This window comes from Mustela nigripes, chromosome 13 (assembly GCF_022355385.1).
Source record: "Mustela nigripes isolate SB6536 chromosome 13, MUSNIG.SB6536, whole genome shotgun sequence".
In the NCBI taxonomy this organism is placed as follows: domain Eukaryota; kingdom Metazoa; phylum Chordata; class Mammalia; order Carnivora; family Mustelidae; genus Mustela; species Mustela nigripes.
In genome coordinates, this window is record NC_081569.1 from 133,573,575 (window position 1) to 133,589,798 (window position 16,224).

The following is a 16,224-nucleotide window of genomic DNA, read 5'->3' on the forward strand; positions in this document are numbered from 1 at the left end:
CCTTGAGGTTCTACCTTGGTTGGGCTCCTCCTGGTATCTCCAACACCAAGCATGGGCCTTCTGTAGAGCAGGCACCCAGGAAGTATCTGCTAGCTGGGCCCTGGGGTCCTGGTCGGGGAGAGGTTTGCGGGATGGGAAGGTGGGCAGGCAGGAGAGGATGGAGAAGCAGGAATGGGGCAGCCGTGGGGATGAAGGACAATACGGTGACAAAGCCTGAATGGTGGAAAGCGCCCGGTCTTTAGAGCCCACATAAAATTAATGGACTTGTGATGGAATCATTTCCAAAGTGCTTTGGAAGCCAGATGGGAAGCTTATGTCATTGTTTTCACTGCAAGCTAAACTGAAAATAATGAGCCCCGTTCCTGCCTGTGGGGAAGGTTCTGGTTCCACCATTGTCTACCCTTCTCTGTCTGGCTTCGCTGAGGTGGAGCCTTCCCGTGGCTCTCTGCAGGCAGCCTTGTGACTTGCTACCTGCTCTGTGAGGCTGTCCGGGAAGCTGGTGCTTTGAGGTACAGTGGGGCAGAGAGGACCCAACCAAACATTCCACCTCTCCTAGCGGATGAGCGCAAAACCCCAAAAGTGAACCAAATTCTGAGGCTCGACACCTGGAGGGGGTTTGAAGCCTCCCTGAGGAGCAATAGCTAGACATGAGGCTTCTCCAAGCCGTTGGGAGAACCAGACCGCTGCACAGATACGTTAGTGGCTGGTGTGGGAAGCTAACAGCAGACCCAGGGATACGGCAGGGTCCTGCCCGCTACTTTGCAGCTCACCCTCTGTCAGGCCCATTAACCTGTCCGGACCTTCGTTATTCCCCGGCAAGCATCCTTGACCCCACCTGTGGTTAAGATGACCTTTTGCCTCTCTTCCCAAGCCTGAGGGCCCAGATGTTTCCCTGGCAAGGATTTTTCCCTCTCTGGCATGACATTTCTTTATACTTTAGTTGATTGTTTATATACTTCTTGGCACAGCAGACTGTAAGCTCTTCGAGGCAGGAATGGGTCGGAAACACAGTTCATGATCATCCATTTTTAATCATTCACTTAACAAGTATTGGTCAAGCCCCCTAGGGACTGGGCTAAATGTCTAAAAATAGAGCCGTAGGCAACTCAGGTAAAAAGCCCTGCTCTCAAAGTCTTCCTGCCGGTGCAGAAGACAGATGATAATGACCAAACATAACCTAAGCAAGGACAATAAAAGCAGGGCTCCTGCATCACACAACTCCAGGGGGTGCTCTTCCTAACATGCTACACTGCTGTTGGTGCTCGCTAGATGACGGGAGAGCGGCTGTGCTGGTGACGGGCTCCCCCCAGGGTCCGGGCCAGTGCCTGCTACGCGGTACTGCAAGCAACCGGACAACATTTATGAAAGAGTAATGGTCTCTCTCCATGCAGTCATGCCTTTTAGTACCTGACTGTATCCATTCTTCTCTCCTTTCTGCATGGGCTTCCTGCGTGCACCTGCTTGAGCTTAGGCAGGGCCTGGCGACTAATGCTGTTCTGTGACCAGAAGTGCCAGGATTCACTCCTGGGCGGGTGCCTGACCCTCTCCTGCTTTTTCCCGCTGCTGCTGCAGTGACCGAGGCAGCTACAAGATGCGGATTGTCTATCATCGGAGCCCCTGAGTGATTCTGTGGAGCAGAGCAGGTCGTTGCAGGAATCGTCTGCCGGCTAAGCCTTTGTGATGTTCGGTTCAGCCACAGTGATTCTGGGGTTTGCTGCCTGGGCAGAGCCTGATCTCTTCTGACTAATGCTCCCAACTCCCTGCAAGCTCTTTCAAGGTCAGGCCATTTATTGGGCATAGCACGGGGTGATCACAAAACGCTAAAAAAACAAAACAAAAAACCCCAACCTGATAGACAAGAGTAACGCACATTGATGAACAAGCAGTATCAGGGCTTTTGCCTTCGGCCGGAGTCCCTCAGCTCTGCTGCAGCGGACCCCGGCGGGCCCCAGGCCTGGCCACCATGGCTGGGTTGCTCATTGCCAATGGGCGGGTTTCCTTCTACCCCGAGGTCCTCTCGGTGGCGGGGGAGGCAACGCTGCCGTTGACCACATGGGGAAAACGCACCCGTTTCTTTCCATGGGATGCAGACAATCTGGAGGAAGGACAAGATTTCGGAAAACTCTAGCCCCTCCCCCGAGTCGGAGCAATTGGGGTCTTTGCTCACCCACGCCCCCCAGTGTGGCTCGCACAGAACAGAGAGACCCTCGCAGCTGTGCTCTGAGTATAGACAGAGATACAGACCCAAACGCTCCCTTCCTCCCAGGGGGAGGACGACACTGCTTCAGATCCACTTCCCTAGGCCAGAGATGATCAAACCCGGCCTGTCTCCGCATCACCTGGAGGGCCCGCGCGGAACAGTTGGTCACCCCCTCCCCCACAGAGTCTGAGACACAGTGCATCCGGGGTGGGGTCTGAGAATTTGCATTTCTAATAAGTTCCCCGAGCTGCTGCTGCTGCTGCTGCTGCTGCTGGCCCATCCCTTAGGCTGATGCTCTGTCTCTCAAAGTCAAGGTTAAGTATAATGCGTTCAGAATAACACTATAATCTGCTACCACCCATGAATGGTACAGGAGGCACGCCTTCTTTCAGATCACCCAGATCAGGAAGAGGGAAAGGGAAGTTTCAGGGAGGGGAGGGCCGGGGACAGAATCCAGAGTGAGGGCTACTGCCCAGAGGAGAGGGCAGATGTGTGCCACAGAGGAAGGTCCCAGGATGAGAGCCAGAAGGAACCTGGGGCCGATCTGGTGCAGAGCTGGTCACGGGGGATAAAAAGAGCCCTAGACTTCGAGTCCGAAAACTTGCAATCCTCTCCCATAAGACCTTACAGCTGCTGGCCCCCACCCAGGTGAGCCCCTCCGGAGGCAGCGGAAGCTGGTCTCTAACATCTCCCGCTGGGAGAGCCCGCCTGGTTTCTGGGTGGGTGAGCGGTGCCCAGACCCCTGTGCCCGGCGCACCATCCACACCAGGCCTGCGACCCAGCGCGGGAAACCTTCCGACGGTGCAAAGCGCTCTGCCATCTCCTTGCGGATTTCTCCTCTGAGCTCCCGGCAAGGTTGTGCTGTGCCAAAGGTTAGCGTGGGTGGCCGTGACTCACTCAGCCTCGTGGGGAAGCAGAAGCTGCCAGCGCTGCCACGGAAACAGGCTAAATCAATCCCAGTCCCCGCAGGGGGCAGAGAACGAGCTGCCTGCAGCCACTGAGTCGGGGCCACTGTGGCGCTGCTGGGGGTGCGGCCACGGAACCGGCGAGCACGGCCTGTGCTGGGCTGGCCACGGCCCTGCCCTGGGAGCTGGGCTGGTGACAGCAGCCCCAGACGCTGGTGCAGGGACTGCAGCATGTGACTGGGGGCAAAGACTGTGGGAAGTTTGTACTTATGGGGGAAAAGGGAAGAAGAGAGGAGACCCTCACTCTTGACTCTCTTCCTGCACTTTCTGGAAAGGTCTAACTCCGCTGAGGCTGCTCCCTCACTGGATGATGTGGAGCTGCCCTCCCTCCCAGCTGGCCACCACCACCCCCCACTGAGGGGAAGGGGAAACGGAGGCCAGAGGTTGCAATGACCAAGGCAAAATCCCACACCTTTCAGAGGCAGAGTCAGGCTGGGCTCCCGATATCCTGAACACTGGGTCCTCTGGACCAGTGGACACCGCCTCCCTCGGAAACAATTTGCTGGGCCTTGGGCCATTTGCTTTGTCGTGAGTATCTGCTCTTCAAGGCAGTGGGATGTGCCATTAATACCACACTCTGCTCTCCCCCCGAGCAGCGGTGAGGCTCCAGCTCCCGTCCCCTCCACCCCACAGCTCCTAAGCCAGGCGAGTGAGTTTCCACCAGCTGTACCAGCCAGCCGGTGGAAACCCTAAGAGCTTCCCATCTGCCCAACATCCTACCGTTACAGAGGTAGGGACAGAGCCACGGCAGGGTGTCCTGGCTTTTTCAGACCAGCTTCCCCCATCCCATACACAGGGCAGGGGCCAGGAGCGGGTTGTCTAAACTCATCAGTTCCACCTGGTGATTCTCGTGCCATTGCCCCAGGTGCCCCTTTCTACTCCCGGGTGAGGCTCACAAGTGGGTGTGGTGGCCCCTCAGCCCCACCACGGCCACGTCCCCCTTCCCCAAGCCCCTCGTGGCAGAGAGCGCTGGGAGCACCCTTCCCCTTCCATTTCCAGGTGGAGTAAAGGCCAGCATGGGGCCCCTCGCACGTCAGGTCTGTGGGTTCCCCTTTCCCTGCCCTCCCGGTGTCTTTGATTCATCATGTCCCTTCTCCTAATTGCTCAACTTCTGCCTTTCTGGGAGCCCCTCCTCAGTCTGTAAACATGTTTCTGTCTCTTTCATAAGAAAAAGCGATGAAACGAACTGGTCACTCTCCGTCCCTAACCGACGAGCTGCTTCTTCAAGTGGCCTGCGCTGTCCTCGCCCCCTCCTGCCTCTGGAGAGCTCCCGGCGTCTCCTGGTGAAGCCCGGTTCTTCCTCCTCTGCGCTGGCTGCCCCGCGCCCCTGCTGGAGTCGCCCAAGGTCATATCAACACCCTGGCTGGTCTCTGCTGTCCCCAACCTGTCTGGACCTCCGGCACCGGCACCGGAGGGGACTAGGGCCCTCCCACCCCCGCAGCCAGGCATCTTCTCCCAATCAAGCCGTTACACTTGGGCTCAGCCTTCCTGACCCTTCAGTCCAGCTTTTGCCCTCCCTACCCACCCCTGTCCCTAATCTGGGCTCTCCACCGGTCTACAGGACCAGCCTAAAAAAAAAAAAAAAAAAAGTGTCTGCTGTCTCCTTCATCTCTTCTGGCTTTTTCCCGACCAAAAACTACTACGAGTAGAAGGAGAGGGTCTCATTCTCCGTCTTAGAGCTGAAGGGTAGGCTTTGAAAGAGAGGGGAGAAAAGGTTTCCTTCGATCATACTCTAAGAACCACCTGGAAGGCAGGGCGGGCTCATCTCTTCCCAGCATGGCTCGGTCAGATGTCCCCTGTGAGGGCACCACATCTCCCGCCTGAGCACCTGCACCGCGACCAGTGGCCTGCCGCATGGCTGCCCTCCTCCCTGGGCAACTCTGCACGGCCGGAAGGCGGCTCTCCCTGCCCAGGCAGAAAGGGCCTGTGGTTTCCATCAATGTGCTTTGCAGACTCAGAAGCTCTCCACTCAAGGTGTCTTGGAAAATGGCAAGGCATTTCTGTGACACCAGAGCCCAGGCAGGCAGCTGGCTGTCCCCTGGCATCCCTAACCCCCTCCTAGGAGAAGGCTTGGCCAGGCTCCTGGGAACGGCCCAGAGAAACCAACGTACTTAACCGCCCCCCCAGAGATTCTTCCCAAAGCCCTTCCACATCCACCCAAAAGCAGACTGTCACATCTCAGAGGGGACAGCCCTGCTCCCTCCTGCAGGACTGATGTCAGATGAACACCTTGGAGGCTTGACGAGTTCCCCGAGCAGAAGGCTCTCTGGGTGACAAGGAATCTACAGGAAGGACTCTGGGAAATGGAAATGTCTTCCTGATTCGGATCTCAAATCTGCCTCCTTGGAACTTCCGCCCCCCTGATTCCGCTCGCTGGTCCTCGGAGGGAAATTTCTCATCATGCATCTAATTGGTCTTATGGTAGCTGGAGGAGGCGAGGACGCAAGTGTTTGCCTCTTTTCTAGAATGAGGATGCCTCGGGAGGTCAAGGGGGTTGCCAAAAAGCTGCAGGGGGAGGTGGGGAGAGAATGCAAGTGTCTCCACTTTTCAGGCCAGTCCTGCTTCCATGAGCTCATTCTTGCCCGGGGCTTCTGAGTGCCTACGGCAGGCACCTGGGAGCGCACCTGGGATACTGGAGGCCTGGGACACCTTGCCCCTTTCCAGAGAGTTCTCAGTTCCAGCTTAGAAAACACACACACACACACACACACACACACGTGATTCACAGCCTAAACACAGCCAGCAGCCTGGGTGGCTCAACATCGCCCAGGAAGGTCAGCCTAGAAAACCAGGTTTCTTATTTTCAGCTGCCCCCCCCACCGCCCCCTTCCCCACCACCAGCACAGGCCAACAGGCAAGAAAGGGACCATGTGGAGAAGCTTCTCTTCACCAAAGAGAAGGGCCTGAACTTGAAGAAGAAAGGCCTGGAGAAGAGTTTGGAAATGACAGCCGTCAGCGCTGGGCTTGGAAAGACGGCGGAGAGCTCGTGGGTGTGTGGGTGGGAGGGTGCTCACCGGTGCCAAGGCTGAGTCGTGTGGCAGCAGGGAAGTAGGGGAGCAGGGCCCTGAGTGGTGCCAGAGCTGCAAACCAGACCCACAAGGCCTGCTCTCCTCAAAGGCAGGTCCTAGCAACTTCCAAGCCCTTGGATAATGGGGCCGGGCTCCACCCCCGAAGATGTGCCCTCTTCCTTCTTAAAGACACAGCGCTCCAATTCCCCCCACGTCTGGCTGCTAGCCAGCCAGCAGCATTCGGGCTCAGTACTGCAGGCTTCGTTTTCTTTCCCTTGGGTGGCAACGCTGACTCCACCAAACACTTTAGGCACAGGGAGACCCAGGCCCTATGCTCTGCAGCTTGTGGAGTCGAGAACTAGCGTCTTCCCTCATGGGCCAAATCCCCCCCCCCCCCCGCCCCGCAATTCATCCATTGAGGCCCTACCCCTCGGTGTGGTGTGGTCGGCATTAGAAGGTGGGGTCTCCGGGGCTTCATCAGGTTTATGATAAGGTTTGGAGGGTGGAGACCCCATCGTGGGATTAGGGTCTGAAGAGGCTGAGCAGAGCTTTCTCTTGACACCATGTGAGGACACAGCTAGGCAGCCCGGCGCCTGCAAGCCAGGAGCTGGATCTTCCACCAGGAGCCAAATCTGCCATCAACCTGATCTTGGACTTCCCGGCCTCCAGACCTGAGAGAGATAAACACCTATACTTTCTAAGCCACCAAGTCTATGGTATTCTGTTAGAGCAGCCTGAGCTTAGACAGCCTCTCAGACTCAGAAGGAGAATCTGCAGAGATCTGGTAACCCAAACAGCGCTGCAGAAGGGGTCAGATTTGCCAAGCTCCATTTCTTATGCTGGAAGGGGCCGGGAAAGAGAACCATCATCTCTGTGAAAGCTGCCTTTGGCCCTGGTCTCTAGCTGTCATCGAATTGAAGGGCTAGTGTTGAAATCCAGGGCTCCCGGTTTGGATGAAAGACAGTTCTAAAATAGGTGAATATTCCAATAGTGGGCTGTGGAATTCCAGACAGGTGTGAAACGAAAGTTAGATCCAGGCACCCCTCCTGTCTTTCCCACTAATAGCTGTGCAGCCTTTGGAAATCACCGCACCTCTCTGAACTTGGGTTATTTCATCTCCCACCTGAGGATGAAACCTGGTCTGCTCCACCTTCTTCAAGGCTGGGCTGTGATCTGACATATAGGAAGGCACTTTGAAAATGTTAATAGAAGCATACATTTTTTTTTCTTTTTGTGTGTGTGAGAGAAAGAAAGTGTCTGGACAAGTGTCCAGTGTCCTTAGTTAGCACTGGAGAAATCAAGGAAGGCTTCAAGGAGGAACCAAGGAGGCGCCAAGTGACCTGGACAGACGCCATTCATAATGACAGTTTCATCTGGGCCAGGGCCAAGGCCAAGGCCAAGGCAGAGAGTTCCTACGTGTGATGCCAGGAGGAGGCGGGGACATGAGGCGGCGGAGTCAGAGGGGTGGCTCCACAGAGGCACAAAGGACCACAGACGGATCCCTAACCTGTCAAGTCAGTGTCCCTGAGCTCAGAGCCCAGACCAGCTCAGGGTCGAATCCACTTAGAGATAGCTCCAGAGTGACTAAGCCTTCCAGGGGAGCCATGGACCCCCTGCCTGTAGTTTTTGCTCAGTGCCACATGCCATGGGATGTGGGGCAGGCAGGATGGGCCTCCTGACCGAAAGGACCAGGTGACGTGCAGACAGTGGGGCGGAGTTCACGACCTGGAGATCCTGAGTGATGGGCGGGAAGGTTGTGGACTCAAGTTCCAGCAAGGGTGTGGTGACAGGACAGGCCCGGGCTGGGAAGGCCGAGTCTGGAAATGCGGCCGAATCCCACGTGGGCAAATGTGGTGGGGGTGGGGTGGGGGGAAAGCCAGCGAAGGCCAGGGCTGAGGCCCACCAAGGAATGTGGACTCTTTCCTGCAGGCAGGGGGGAGCCATTGGCTGGTGGTGTTGAGAGTATCTGGATAAGGTTACCAACAACTGTGTGGGAAACTCATGGTAAAAATGACAATTCGGCAAGAGGTAACAGAGAGAATTACTAGAGCAGAACTTGTAGAGAATCAAGGACAGCAGGGCGATCGCCTCCACAATCAAAGTAGTGACACCTCCGAAAGGACCTCTGCTGTTCTGGGAGCTTCTACGGTTTCTGCCCTCTTCCGAACAATACTCAGGTCTCCTTTTGAGCATTAACTCCTCCCAGATACAGTCTGACAGGGCACATCCCAAACTCAGGAGCCCACCAAGCCCTTCCTGGAACCCGAATCTCCAACAGAAGGAAACAAACAAGGCGAAGGGTAGGATTCTGTCTGCCTGGGCACTCCGTCTGTCCGCCTGGGCACTCCGTCCGCCATGAGGCTGTTCTTGTCCATCCTGCTTCTTAGGCCTTGGGGGGCACCCAGATTCCCACCTCTTTCCAGGCCTGACTCTTCAGACTTCCTCAATTCTGTAAAGATCGGGTACCCTTCCAATAAATTCTCTTTGGCTGGGAAAACTAAGCTACTTACAACCAAGACATCCTAATTGAGAGACCAGCCTTAGGCGGACAGCTCTGGCCTCTGTGTTTTGGCTCTTTTCCTTCCATATCCTGATTTCTTCCCCCACTGGGACCTGGCCTCAGCAGCCCAAGACCAGAGAAGGAAAACCCAGGGTTGGTGTTCTAATTGTGCCCATTGCTCAACCATCACTGGGGCAGAAAGTCATGTACAGGCCAGCAGCCCTCACTCCTCGATTTAACAGAGTGGAGGAGGGAGTTGATGGGCAGAAAAAAGAAAGCTTCTCAAAGCCAGGTGTCCTGTCAAGGTGCAGACCGCATGGCTGGGTCTGGAGCCGGGCCTGGATTTCTGCATGTCTGACCTGTCCCCCGTGGAGGTGGGTGCTGCTGGGGCCTGACTACTTGCATTCTTTTCAAGCAAACTCTACACGGTGTACGTGTACACAGGGTCAAGTCACTCTATTTCTTTGCTCAAAACCTTCCAGTGGCTCTCATGTACTCAAGCGCAAGTCCTTACAATGGCTTCCAATGCCTGGTGTGACTTGGCCACCCATTTCTTTCCAACCATGTCTCTTTCCATTATCTGCCTCACACACACCACGCAGGTGACACCTCAGAGCCCCTACATTTGTGCGCCTGGTGAATCTCCGCATCTCCTCTCGTCTTTGCTTGAGTCACCCTCTTCACACAAGACCTCGTACACGAATGTTTCGTAGCAGCACCATTCAAATCGCCAAAAGGTGAAACCAGCCCTGGTGTCCATGAAGAGACGAATGGATCAACAAAACGTGGTGCATCATATAGTGGAATGTTCTTTGGCCCTAAAGAGGAATGAGGTATTGATTGACACGTGCGACAGTATGGATGAAACTTGAAAACATTCTGTGACATGAGGGACACAAAAGGCCACATGGTGTGTGACTCCATCTATAGGAAATGTCCAGAATGGGCAAAGTATCGAAACAGAAAAGGAATTGGTTGCCTAGGGCTGCGCGGAGGGAAGAATGGGGAATGACAGCTAATAGGCACAGTTTCTTTTTGGAATGATGAAATGTTCTAAGATCAATTGAGGGAGTGAGGTGCACATGTCTATCTACAACTAGTTTTCACTACATGCACTTTAAAAGGGTGTAGGCAGTGTGGATTGTAGCTCTTACCCAAAACAGTCACCCTCTCCATGGGCCTGGCCCGACCACCAGACGACGAGCCCCCTCCCTCCACTAGCCTCTCTAGTCCCTTGTGTTCTGCTCTACTTTCTCCCAAGGATTAATACCTTCTAACAAACTATGCCTTCTAACTATTAATACCTTCTAACAAAAAAAATTTTTCCTTTCTTTTTTTAACTTATCTTTTGTTTCTTGTCTCTCTCCCCCACTGCAACATAAGCTTCAGGAGGGGAGAAAATATTTCCTTTGTCTTTCATTCCCTGACGGATAGTCCAGAAGAGAGCCAGGACATCCGTGGGTACTCAGTAAGTATCTGCTCAGTGAACGAAGGAACAAGACTTCTGGGGGAGAAGCCCAGGGCCGAAGACGCAGCAGGTGCCCCATTCTGGGCCGCTGCTGGATCAGAGCACAGCAGTCGAGAGGAAGTCGGAGGGCAGGCTCTGTCTCACAGATGTCGCACCCACCACCTCTCCTCGCTCTGCTGGTTTCCACAGCTGCAGGTGGGAGCAGCTTCCAGCAGGAGGCCACTGAGTGGCAGTGGCCACGGACTCCCACAAGGCGGGGCCGTGGGACAGCTGGGAGCAGCCCCCACCTGGAGACCTGCCTGCACCAGGAATGTGCAGCTCGGCACTTTAAAAAAAAAAGAAGAAGAAGAAAGAAAGAAAGAAAAAACTGTAGTAAAATATAACATCAAATTTGCCATTTTAAGCATTTTAAAGTGTCGTGGCATTTGAAGTTCAGTGGCATTAAGTACATTCACTGTTACGTAACCGTCACCGCCATCCGCCTCCAGAACATTTTCATCATCCCAAACTAAGGCTGTACATGTTAAACACGAACGCCCCATTCCCTTCTCCCCCAGTCCCAGGCAACCAGCATCCTACTTTCTGTCTCTAAAAATTTGGCTACACCAGGCACCTGCTCTCCACGGAATCATCTAAGTGAAATCAGCCTTTTGTGTCTGGCTTATTTCACTGGGCATGAGGTCTCCAAGGTTCATCCACACATGACAGCACACATCCAAATTCCCTTCCTTCTTAAGGCTGGATAGTATTCCATCGCATGTGTAGACCACGCTTTGTTTATCCACTCACATGTTGATGCACACCTTGCTTGTTTCCCCTGGTGACTATGGTCAGGGATGCAGCTGTGGACAAGGGGATATGGGTGTCTGCGCGAGAGCCAGCTTTCAGCTCTTCTGGGTACACACCCACAAGTGGGATTGCTCGGTCACAGGGCGGTTCTATATTTAACTTCTGGAGGAACGGCCATGCTGTGTCCACATGGCTCTGCTCTTTGCAGTCAATGAACTCAAGGGCTCCTCTCCAGCCTTCTGGCCCACGTCCGTACCCCAAAGTCGGCTCGGGGCGGGCGCTGTGCCCAGGGCTCTGTGATCATCCAGGAGGTTGGTATTCTCACCTCTGTCTTACAAGTGTGAGGAGACTGCGGCCCAGGAGGTCCATGCACCTGGTCCGGTTTCAAAGTGAGTCAGGCAGCTGCACTGGACTTGAGTATACTTCTCTGACTCCAAGTCCGTCTTCCACACCAGCAGCACCTGGTGGCCTCCCGAGGCTCTAATCTGGCCCCGAGATGCTTGTATTTGATTGTCAGGTCTTTCCAAAGTAATAGTATATTAGCCTCTGTGTGGAGTGATATGATTCCCAGCTCCTCAGTGCTCCTGCCCTTGGAAGTGTGCCCTCTTCGCCATTGATCTTGGACTTGGCTATGGGCTTTGCTTTGGCCAATCCAGGGTGAAGAAGTCAGAGGCGCTCATCATCTCAGATACAAGGTTTAGTCACTGTTCCTTTTCCTTTGCTCTAAGAATGGCAGGTCCCAGATGAAAGCGGCCTCTTCAGCCTGGATCCCAGAGTAAAGAAGTCATGTGGACAGAGGCTCAGCTAACCTGAGCAGGGAGCCCAGGAGCCCCAGACCCGCAGTCCACGTGGACCACGAACAATGCAGGAATCAGTGTTGCTGTGGGTCACTGAGAGTTCGGGGTTCTTCCTTAGCCAGCATAAACTAGCAAAAGCTGCTTGATAACAGCGTCTGCTATTTAACACTTTGGAAGGTTCTCATGCAATTTGACTTATATGGCTGCAACTTAAGATTGGCCACCTCTGGGCTCACAGTGTCACTTGGCAGCCGATGGGCAGACCACCAAAGCAGAGTACCTGCGGCTTTTCCAGGGAGCCTGTGTCTCCCCATGAGCCACCGTCCTCAGCACCCTTCCCTGTCCCAGCCAGGGTCTCTGGACAAGCCCCCAGGTTCTGCTAAGACCTGATGGTGCCACTCCCTGGGACTGTGCCCTTTGTGAATCTCCAAAGAGACAGGAAGCCATGTGACTCCAGAAATGCAAGTTCTAATTAGTGGCAGTCCAGCTGTGTGGCAGGGGGACAATGTCACGCCCCCTCCTTGGGCCTGTGTTTTCTTCCATGAATGGGAGGGGATTCAAGCAGGAGATCTCGGGGCACCTCTGAGGCAGCATTGTGGCCCAAGAACACCAGACTTTGCTGCCACAGAGACTATACTGGCCACTCTGGGGTAGGGGGAGCTGCAGGGGGACAGCTGATGGTGATGTCAGCAGTCTCCCCACCCCACCTCACAACTCAGAGTGGGGGAGCATCAGGGTCAAGCCCCAACAGGAACTCTGGGATGGGAACTTGGCCTTGCACTGAAAGAGCATGCCCTGGACACCTGGAGTGGGTCCCCCAGCCCCTTGCCCAGGCCTAGAGCACGCCGCTCAATTTCTACCTGACAGCAGGCCGGATGTGGAGCATTTCAGAGACCTCCCTTACATTTCCAGGTGGGCAAACGTTTCTGCAAGTCACAATTGTTGCTTGATGAAAGCCCCAGGAGGCACGGTGCTTGGGCGTCAACCTCACAGGATGGAGGAGACGGAGAGGACATTTTCAGAGACTTCTGGCTGGTGGATTCACTGTCCCCTAGTCTGCCCCCAAAAGCTCAGCTCCAGGTTCCCAGAGGCATACAGGCCTAAGCCCCAGGAAGTACACCCAAGCCAGGGAAGAAGAATGGTGGCTTTAGGAACCCATGGAGGATTTATGAAGCTTCGTGGCCTTCTGAACCCTCTGCCTCCAACCCATTAAATGTTTCCGAGGAGAGGGAAGGTTTCTGTGTCCACATGTCCTGCAGTCCAGTTTGTTGAATCTTCTGCAAAGGAATGTGCCTCTGTACCCCGAACCGAGAGAGAGAGAATGCCGTCACCACCCAAGAAGTCACCCCCTTCTTCACTCTTTTTTGGCCCCCAGCCCAAGAGCAACCAAGCAACCAGTGGAGTGAGCCCTACCTGCTTTTGAACTTCACCTAAATGGAATCGCACAGCATTACTCCTTTGTGTCCGGCTTTGGTGGGGCCACATTACTGTGTGAGATTCGTCCTCACTGCTCTTTGGCTCTGCAGAAACAGGAGCAAGGGGTGAAAGGAAGGGGAGGGGGTGAGCAGAAGGGGGAGGCTGGGCTGGAATCCAGCCGGGGACCCTGTGATTCCAAAGGAGCACTGGGCCTCCATTTGGACATGGGCTTGACCTATGGAAGGGTCAGACCTTGAGTGAGGAGGTCTCGCCAGCATGTGATGGGAGTGGGAAGTGGGACACTTGGACCCACTTTTCCAGTTCTGCTTCCTACAACTTTCCTTTGAATTGGTTAGGCCCTGGATAAGGGAGGTGTTTCCAGAAGTGGTGTGAGGCTTCCCTGGGGGACTCTTCCGGAATGTTCACCTTGGGCAGCTGGGGGCTGGAAGAGGGGTGGGAAGGGTTACAGGGCATCCGAGGAGGAAGAGCCAGATTCGATGCACCGTTGGCTATAAAGAAGAGTTTATCTGGAAAGAAGGCCCGCGAGGGGCTACCCCAGCAGACTGTCCGCCCCAGGGAGACCTGGGTTCTCATCACGCAACTGTTGTAAGTCACTCCACCATCTGGTCCCAAGCAGCCTAGATGAAGCTAAGACCTTCTACACTTATATTTTTGTTCATTTTTTAAAAAATTATGGTAAAATATACAAAACATAAAATTTACCATTCTGACCCACTTTACGCATACAGTTGGGCAGCATGAAGCGCAGTCACCCTGTTGTGCAACCGTCACCACCACCCAACTCGAGAGCATTCTCTTCTTTCCCAGCTGAAACTCTGCACCCACGAAGCAACTTCCGGTTTTCTGAAAGCTTCAAGACAAGGAGTGAATATCTAATGGTGGAGTTTCTGAAAGTTATTTTTTGGGGGAGAGGGTCCAGCATCTAAGACGGGTGCAAATCCTGGCCTTTTTGGAAAGGAAATAGTCCAAGTTTATCCAGGCTCCTCCCCTGCCCGCCTCCCTGAAGACTGGGGCTGTGCTTTCCCTGTCCTTGTTCCTCTACTGGCCTTTGGACTCTGTGCGCATTTGGTCCTGGACCACCCAGGGATAGTTCCTTACCTCATCTGGTTTCTTTAAGCTCAGCCGGGCTGCTGAGTAGGACTCTGCCCTCCAGGGCACGGGCCGGGGTGCATCTTGGAAGAATAACTGCTATCTGATGTCACGGATGCTGGGGGACCCCTGCCATGGCTCTTTCTCACACTCATTTACCAGAGATCTGGTCCTCTCAGCAAACTGAGCTTTTCCTGTCCTCGATGGAAAACGCAGAATCCCTGGCAGGGGGTCTAAAAAAAAAAGCCGGGCTGAGCCTGGAAGGAATTCGACTCTGGGACATCAGGATCCGCTTCGGAAAAAGAAACGTGTCAGAAGTCCATAAACTATGTTCTTAGATCCAGCACCTGGAGGGAGAGCCTGACAGGTCCCTAAAGATGATTCAGGGCTGTGCTGGACCGGCTAGCCCCACCAGAGACACCTGCAAAGGCTCAGCTGCACTCTCCAAAGGCACAACCGTGTTAATTCCTGACCGCCACCTGCGGGAGGTGTCTCAGAGGCGCCCGTGCAGGGTCCGCAGAGCGAGGCCCGGCCTCCTTGGAGCAGGTGCATCCCCAGGAAGGGGGACTGTGTCAGAGCCGAGCCCACACCTACCACAGGGAGTGGTGGCACAGGGGCAGCTCCCCAGCCCCGTGTGCCTGCCTGAAGAGTGAGCTGAGCTTACCTTGGGGGCCTGAAGCAGGCAAGGGGACGAGACCCTATGTTCCCACCCCGCATTCTGTGCCCAATCCTAGTGAAGATCATTCCAGGCTTGTTTAAAGTTGCATATCTTTTTTTTTTTTTTAATGACGAGATTCTTTCTTTTCTATTACATGAGACTTTAACTTGTACATTTCAGAAACTTTAAACTTGTTTGCTTTATCCAAGAAAGTGCTGCTTGGTGAGGAACAAAGGCATCCACTTTCCCGGGTTGCAAGATGAGCTCTTCTGGGACCCGAGAACAGGGGGTGGGACAGGGCGCGGTGCATCAGGGTTGGCATCCTAGCCCAGCCCCTGCTCGGCCTCCTTGGCCCTGCAAGTGTTGTGTTTGCCCTCCCCTTACCTGCCGCTCCTAGCTCCCTGAACAGATCTGGGGTCTCCTTCCCTCTTCGGTCCCTGGAGCCAGGTGACACTCCACAACGCATTCTACCCGGGTTAACGTGCCCGGTGACGACCCGCCCCGGCGGTCATGCAGCATTCCAGACTCACCCAGCTCCAAGGACCAGCTCCGCCCAGTGCAGGCCTTCTGTTCCCACGGTCCCCATGTATCTTTTCCTTAGGCCAGCCCCTTCCACCTGCAATGGCTTCCTGGAGCCTCCTCCAGGAAGTCCTTCAGGGACCGTCAGCTGAAGAGATTTTATGATCCTTGCTGTTCCCTCTGAAATTCCTTGGTGCCGCCCTCACCGCACTTTGCAGCAACGTCTGCTTGGCTGGCGTCATTGTCACCCACGCCTCCCCAGGAGACCGTGTGTTCCTCCACGCAGGACTTCCTTCATTCATCTTTGGAATCCCAAAACCTAGCACACAGTAGGACTCAACAAGAGGACTTAGAGTGTTCTGACTCTGAACTTCTCATCACCAGCCAACAATTCTGGCCACCAATTTCCAACCTGTGTGTGCGCACACACACACGCGCGCGCGCGTGCAAGTGTTCCCCTCACACACCCAAGCAAGTCTCCCACACCAGCTGTTGTCCTACAATTCGACTCAATTCTGACACTGTCTACCCAGAGACAGCGTAGGATGCCCCAGGTGAAGGATCCAGTCCTACAAGACTGTCCACGCCTCCCACGGACGCCTGGGCAAGGGCAGCCCGTATTTCCGACCAATCAGCTCTACACTGGGAGTTCCCATGACCCTCTCCTTGGGTTTGGTTATTTTGCTAGGGTGGCCACAGAAACAGTTTACTTACTAGATTGCAGGTTCATAAACAGACCTAACTCAGGAACAGCCAAAGAGAAGAGAGGCACAGGGCTTCCAGGCTCTCTGGGA

General features: G+C 54.6%; 1 long non-coding RNA gene across 1 annotated transcript; it reads right to left on the reverse strand.

Moving 5' to 3' along the window:
- Positions 1 to 1,011: 1,011 nt before the first annotated feature.
- On the reverse strand, positions 1,012 to 15,434 carry LOC131998906 (uncharacterized). Its single transcript, XR_009398919.1, has 5 exons — positions 15,296 to 15,434; positions 14,263 to 14,486; positions 13,867 to 14,014; positions 13,141 to 13,247; positions 1,012 to 2,095 (listed from the first exon to the last, which is right to left on the reverse strand). It is a non-coding gene; the product is annotated as an uncharacterized LOC131998906 (long non-coding RNA).
- Positions 15,435 to 16,224: the final 790 nt, after the last annotated feature.